Below are 8,226 nucleotides of genomic sequence, written 5' to 3' on the forward strand. Positions count from 1 at the left end.
CACTGGATCAAAGCCAACGGCAAATTACACATAGTGCCTGTAGGGAGAAAACTGGAAAATGACGCAAAATACCATGTAATGGGCAGAAATAGCGCCGCTCCTCACATCATACACACAGTACAACTTATTCCTAAATGTCACATAAAAGTCTAGTTACCTTTTTCCTACTTTACTCTTCTAGTTGATCCCAGTAATCTGTTCTCAATAGTAATACTAGAGGATTTAGCTCGTATCTCAGTAACAGAAAGGATCTTCTTCTGGTCACGATTTCAGCTCTGTAATAGATTAATAATGTTATAATGAACGATGGATGAGTCAGATTTTATTCTTGTATTTTTATACAGGACGTGTTATTATATTACACTCAGAATACTTACACTAATAGCTGGTGAACGCTCCAGTACAAACAGAACTGTGACACCGGTCACACAGTGGAGTGTTTATTCCAACCTATAATATAATATGATATTGATAGTCGTTAGATGGAAGGAAGAAAAGGACCCAGGAGCCCGCGCCTCGGCCATTCTACTCACTGGAAAGATGTCTGGTGTTCTGCTCCGATCCCGTACACGCTGGAGGTCTCTTCTCAGCTGGTCCAGGGCGTCCACTGACTTCCCCTCTGGGAGGTGATCCTCAACCAGGAAAAATCAGGATTAAATCTGAAAAAGACAAAAAAAATGAATGCCATAATACATTGAGCCATAATACATAGATGCATAATATATGGTGCCAAAATACTTGGAGCCATAATTCATGGAGCCATAATACATGGAGCCATAATACATGGAGCCTTAATACATGGAGCCATAATACATGGAGCCATAATACATGGAGCTATAATACATGGAGCCATAATACATGGAGACATAATACATGGAGCCATAATACTTGGAGCCATAATACATGGAGCCATAATACATGAAGCCATAATACATGGGGCCATAATACTTGGAACCATAATACTAGAAGCCGTAATACATGGAGACATAATACATAGAGCCATATTACTTAGAGCCATAATATATAGAGCCATAATACTTAGAGCCATAATACATGGAGCCATAATACATGGAGCCATAATACATGGGGCCATAATACATGGAGCCATAATACTTGGAACCATAATACTAGAAGCCGTCATACATGGAGCCATAATACATGGAGCCATAATACATGGAGCCATAATACTTGGAACCATAATACTAGAAGCCGCAATACATGGCGCCATAATACTTGGAGCCATAATACATGGAGCCACAATACTTGGAGCCATAATCTTTGGAGCTATAATCCTTGGAGCCGTAATACATGCAGCCATAATACTTGGAGCCATAATACATGGAGCCATAATACTTGGAGCCATAATACATGGAACCATATTACTTGGAGCCATAATACATGGAGCAATAATACATGGAGCCATAATACATGGGGCCATAATACATGGAGCCATAATACATGGAGCCATAATACATGGAGCCATAATACATGGAGCCATAATACATAGAGCCATATTACTTGGAGCCATAGTACATGGAGCAAGAATACATGGAGCCATAATACATGGTGCCATAATACATGGCGTCTTAATACATGGAGACATAATACATGGAGCCATAGTACATGGTGCTATACTAAATCGAGCCTTAATACATGGAGCCATAATATTTGGGGCTATAATACTTGGAGCCATAATACATGGAGCCATAATACGTAGAGCCTTAATATATAGAGCCATAATACTTAGAGCCATAATACATGGCGCCTTAATACATGGAGACATAATACATGGAGCCATAGTACATGGTGCCATATTAAATAGAGCCTTAGTACATGGAGCCATAATACTTGGAGCCATAATACTTGGAGCCATAATACTTGGAGCCATAATGCTTGGAGCCATAATACATGGAGCCATAATACTTAGAGCCATAATACATGGAGCCATAATGCATGGAGCCATAATACAGAGAGCCATATTACTTGGAGCCTTAATACATGGCGCCTTAATACATGGAGCCATAATACATAGTGCCATACTACATGGAGCCTTAGTACATAGAGCCATATTACTTGGAGCCATAGTACATGGAGCAAGAATACATGGAGCCATAATACATGGTGCCATAATACATGGCGTCTTAATACATGGAGACATAATACATGGAGCCATAGTACATGGTGCTATACTAAATCGAGCCTTAATACATGGAGCCATAATATTTGGGGCTATAATACTTGGAGCCATAATACATGGAGCCATAATACGTAGAGCCTTAATATATAGAGCCATAATACTTAGAGCCATAATACATGGCGCCTTAATACATGGAGACATAATACATGGAGCCATAGTACATGGTGCCATATTAAATAGAGCCTTAGTACATGGAGCCATAATACTTGGAGCCATAATACTTGGAGCCATAATACTTGGAGCCATAATGCTTGGAGCCATAATACATGGAGCCATAATACTTAGAGCCATAATACATGGAGCCATAATGCATGGAGCCATAATACAGAGAGCCATATTACTTGGAGCCTTAATACATGGCGCCTTAATACATGGAGCCATAATACATAGTGCCATACTACATGGAGCCTTAGTACATAGAGCCATAATACTTGGAGCCATAATACTTGGAGCCATAATGCTTGGAGCCATAATACATGGAGCCATAATACTTAGAGCCATAATACATGGAGCCATAATGCATGGAGCCATATCACAGAGAGCCATATTACTTGGAGCCTTAATACATGGCGTCTTAATACATGGAGCCATAATACATAGTGCCATACTACATGGAGCCTTAGTACATAGAGCCATAATACTTGGAGCCATAATACATGGAGCCGTAATACATGGCGCCTTAATACATGGCGCCTTAATACATGGAGCCATAATACATGGTGCCATACTACATGGTGCCATACTACATGGAGCCTTAGTACATAGAGCCATAATACTTGGAGCCATAATACATGGAGCCGTAATACATGGCGCCATAATACATGGAGACATAATACATGGAGCCATAATACTTGGAGCCATAATACATGGAGCCGTAATACATGGCGCCATAATACATGGTGCCTTAATATATGGAGCCATAATACTTGGAGCCATAATACTAGAAGCCGTAATACATGGAGTCATAATACTTGGAGCCATAATCCTTGGAGCCATAATACATGCAGCCGTAATACATGGAGCCATAATACATGGAGCCATAATACATGGAGCCATAATACATGGCGCCTTAATACATGGATGGAGCCATAATACTTGGAGCCATAATACAGAGATACATAATACATGGAGCCATAATACTTGGAGCCATAATACATAGAGCTATAGTACTTGGAGCCATAATACTTGGAGCCATAATGCTTGGAGCCATAATGCTTGGAGCCATAATGCTTGGAGCCTTAATACTTGGAGCCATTATACATGGAGCCATAATACTTGGCGCCATGATTCATGGAGCCATAATACATAGAGCCATAATACTTAGAGCCATAATACATGAAGCAATAATACTTGGAGCCATAATACAGAGAGCCATATTACCTGGAGCCTTAGTACATGGAGCCATAATATTTGGAGCCATAATACTTGGAGCAGTAATACATGGAGCCTTTGTCTCCTGACCTCATTACCTCTGAATAAACTGCTCAGCACAGAGATATCACAAGTTAGGAGTGAGAGGAGGAGCGCGGCCCGGAGTAAGCACAGAAACATGGTCCTGCAGGTTTCTAGCAGGTGTATTCGCTTATACCAGAGCTGCAGTCACAGCTACAATGCTCAGTACTGCTGTATAATCTCCTCCATGCCTCTGTGCTGACTAAGGAAAGAGCTGAAAATACTTATTGTATGGGAGACACTGGATCAAAGCCAACGGCAAATTACACATAGTGCCTGTAGGGAGAAAACTGGAAAATGACGCAAAATACCATGTAATGGGCAGAAATAGCGCCGCTCCTCACATCATACACACAGTACAACTTATTCCTAAATGTCACATAAAAGTCTAGTTACCCTTTTCCTACTTTACTCTTCTAGTTGATCCCAGTAATCTGTTCTCAATAGTAATACTAGAGGATTTAGCTCGTATCTCAGTAACAGAAAGGATCTTCTTCTGGTCACGATTTCAGCTCTGTAATAGATTAATAATGTTATAATGAACGATGGATCAGTCAGATTTTATTCTTGTATTTTTATACAGGACGTGTTATTATATTACACTCAGAATACTCACACTAATAGTGAATGCTGGTGAATGCTCCAATACAAACAGAACTGTGACACCGGTCACACAGTGGAGTGTTTATTCCAACCTATAATATAATATGATATTGATAGTCGTTAGATGGAAGGAAGAAAAGGACCCAGGAGCCCGCGCCTCGGCCATTCTACTCACTGGAAAGATGTCTGGTGTTCTGCTCCGATCCTGTACACGCTGGAGGTCTCTTCTCAGCTGGTGCAGGGCGTCCACTGACTTCCCCTCTGGGAGGTGATCCTCAACCAGGAAAAATCAGGATTAAATCTGAAAAAGACAAAAAAAATATTAATGCCATAATACATGGAGATATTATACATGGAGCCATAATACATGGAGCCATAATACATGGAGCCATAATACATGGAGCCATAAAGCCATAATACTTGGAGCCATAATACTTGGAGCCATAATACTTGGAGCCATAATACATGGAGTCCTAATACTTGGAGCCATAATACATGGAGTCATAATACTTGGAGACATAATACTTGGAGCCAATACATGGAGCCATAATCCTTGGAGCCATAATACATGGAGACATAATACTTGGAGCCATAAAACATGGAGCCATAATACTTGGAGCCGTAATACATGGAGCCGTAATACATGGAGCCATAATACTTGGGTGCCATAATACATGGAGCCGTAATACATGGAGCCGTAATACATGGAGTCATAATACTTGGAGCAATACATAGAGCCATAATACATGGAGCCGTAATACATGGAGCCGTAATACATGGAGCCGTAATACATGGAGCCATAATATATGGAGCCATAATTCTTGGGTGCCATAATACATGGAGCCGTAATACATGGAGCCATAATACATGGAGGCATAATACTTGGAACCATAATACATGGAGCCATAATACATAGATCCATAATACATGGAGCCGTAATACATGGAGCCGTAATACATGGAGCCATAATACATGGAGCCATAATACATAGAGCCATAATACATGGAGCCGTAATACATGGAGCCATAATACATGGAGCCGTAATACATGGAGCCATAATACATGGAACCATATTACATGGAGACATACAGTGCCTACAAGTAGTATTCAACCCCCTGCAGATTTAGCAGGTTTGATAAGATGCAAATAAGTTAGAGCCTGCAAACTTCAAACAAAAGCAGGATTTATTAACAGATGCATAAATCTTACAAACCAACAAGTTATGTTGCTCAGTTAAATTTTAATACATTTTGAAGTTAAAAGTGTGGGTCAATTATTATTCAACCCCTAGGTTTAATATTTTGTGGAATAACCCTTGTTTGCAATTTCAGCTGATAATCGTCTTTTATAAGACCTGATCAGGCCGGCACAGGTCTCTGGAGTTATCTTGGCCCACTCCTCCATGCAGATCTTCTCCAAGTTATCTAGGTTCTCTGGGTGTCTCATGTGGACTTAAATCTTGAGCTCCTTCCACAAGTTTTCAATTAGGTTAAGGTCAGGAGACTGACTAGGCCACTGTAACACCTTGATTTTTTCCCTCTGGAACCAGGCCTTGGTTTTCTTGGCTGTGTGCTTTGGGTCGTTGTCTTGTTGGAAGATGAAATGACGACCCATCTTAAGATCCATGATGGAGGTGCGGAGGTTCTTGGCCAAAATCTCCAGGTAGGCCGTGCTATCCATCTTCCCACGGATGCGGACAAGATGGCCAGGCCCCTTGGCTGAGAAACAGCCCCACAGCATGATGCTGCCACCACCATGCTTGACTGTAGGGATGGTATTCTTGGGGTCGTATACAGTGCCATCCAGTCTCCAAACGTCACGTGTGTGGTTGGCACCAAAGATCTCGATCTTGGTCTCATCAGACCAGAGAACCTTGAACCAGTTTGTCTCAGAGTCCTCCAAATGATCATGAGCAAACTAACTGTAGACGAGCCTTGACATGACGCTTTGAAAGTAAAGGTACCTTACGGGCTCGTCTGGAACGGAGACCATTGCGGTGGAGTACGTTACTTATGGTATTGACTGAAACCAATGTCCCCACTGCCATGAGATCTTCCCGGAGCTCCTTCCTTGTTGTCCTTGGGTTAGCCTTGACTCTTCGGACAAGCCTGGCCTCGGCACGGGTGGAAACTTTCAAAGGCTGTCCAGGCCGTGGAAGGCTAACAGTAGTTCCATAAGCCTTCCACTTCCGGATGATGCTCCCAACAGCGGAGACAGGTAGGCCCAACTCCTTGGAAAGGGTTTTGTACCCCTTGCCAGCCTTGTGACCCTCCACGATCTTGTCTCTGATGGCCTTGGAATGCTCCTTTGTCTTTCCCATGTTGACCAAGTATGAGTGCTGTTCACAAGTTTGGGGAGGGTCTTAATTAGTCAGAAAAGGCTGGAAAAATAGATAATCCAAACATGTGAAGCTCATTGTTCTTTGTGCCTGAAATACTTCTTAATACTTTAGGGGAACCAAACAGAATTCTTGTGGTTTGAGGGGTTGAATAATAAGTGACCCTCTGAATAAACTTTTCACAATTTAAAAAAAAATAAAAAAATAAAAGAAATAACATTCTTTTTTGCTGCAGTGCATTTCACACTTCCAGGCTGATCTACAGTCCAAATGTCACAATGCCAAGTTAATTCCGAATGTGTAAACCTGCTAAATCTGCAGGGGGTTGAATACTACTTGTAGGCACTGTAATATATGGAGACGTAATACATGGAGACATATTGCATGGAGCCACAATACATGGAGACATGTGCCTTACATGGTGCCAAGTGTTTTAATGTTGCACATATTGCCATAATACATGGCGCCTCTTTAATTTCAGAGTGTGGTACATTTGCAGAGGGTTCACATACATATATAAAATAGCTGGATATACCTTTGCTCATTATCCCCACCCCTTGTAAAAAGCTGGATTTACATGTTGCCCATTAGTGTCCCCCCTGTAAATAGCTGGATATACCTTTGCTCATTAGTGTCCCCCCTGTCCCCCCTATGAATAGCTGGATGCACTTTTTGCAAATTCTCCACCTCCACTTTAGTTGGACGCACATTAAACTTATGGTGAAGCTGCTGTATGAATACCGCTGTGTGCCCCCCCTCCAGCAGCCATTAGTGAGGGATGTCATCTGCTCATCACTTATGCCATACATATGATATTACTCAGCTAAATACAGTGACTCCTATCTATATATATAATTGCCTTATTCTGTCTGTCTGTCTGTCTTGCTCCAAAATTGTGTTCTTACGGTGACACAAAGCTGATTGGCCACTGGGCTCGCCATGGCCCCGCCCCCCGCACGGATTGGCAGCTCGCCTCGCCTCGGTTCCGCCCCCCCCACGGATTGGTCTCTCGCCTCGGCCTGGCCCCGCCCTTCGCATGGATTGGACACTCGCTCCGGCCCTCCGCACGCATCGCCAGACATAACCTTGCGCTGCTGGGATCGTGACGGAGCCGGTGAACGCTGGTAACCATTATACACATCGGGTAACTAAGGTCCCTTAATTACCCGATGTGTATCATAGTTACCAGTGTACACCGGCTCCGTCACGATCCCAGCAGCGCCAGACATAACCTTGCGATGCTGGGATCTTGACGGAGCCGGTGAACGCTGGTAACCATTATACACATCGGGTAACTAAGGTCCCTTAGTTACCCGATGTGTATCATAGTTACCAGTGTACACCGGCTCCGTCACGATCCCAGCAGCGCCAGACATAACCTTGCGATGCTGGGATCTTGACGGAGCGGTGAACGATGGTAACCATTATACACATCGGGTAACTAAGGTCCCTTAGTTACCCGATGTGTATCATAGTTACCAGTGTACACCGGCTCCCGGTACACATGTGCAAGGAGCCGGCATTATACTCCTCTCCCCCCAGGACTACTCCTCCTATTATATTCCTCCTATTATACTCCTCTCTGAGTATAATAGGAGAACTATTATAGCATGGGGGATGGAGCACGATGGGGTGC

At 42.7% G+C, this 8,226-nt stretch overlaps 1 long non-coding RNA gene across 1 annotated transcript; it reads right to left on the minus strand.

Moving 5' to 3' along the window:
- Positions 1-548: 548 nt before the first annotated feature.
- On the minus strand, positions 549-4,345 carry LOC142281876 (uncharacterized). Its single transcript, XR_012743884.1, has 3 exons — positions 4,266-4,345; positions 4,046-4,163; positions 549-659 (listed from the first exon to the last, which is right to left on the minus strand). It is a non-coding gene; the product is annotated as an uncharacterized LOC142281876 (long non-coding RNA).
- Positions 4,346-8,226: the final 3,881 nt, after the last annotated feature.

This window comes from Anomaloglossus baeobatrachus, unplaced genomic scaffold (genome assembly GCF_048569485.1).
Source record: "Anomaloglossus baeobatrachus isolate aAnoBae1 unplaced genomic scaffold, aAnoBae1.hap1 Scaffold_4877, whole genome shotgun sequence".
Taxonomy (NCBI): Eukaryota; Metazoa; Chordata; class Amphibia; order Anura; family Aromobatidae; genus Anomaloglossus; species Anomaloglossus baeobatrachus.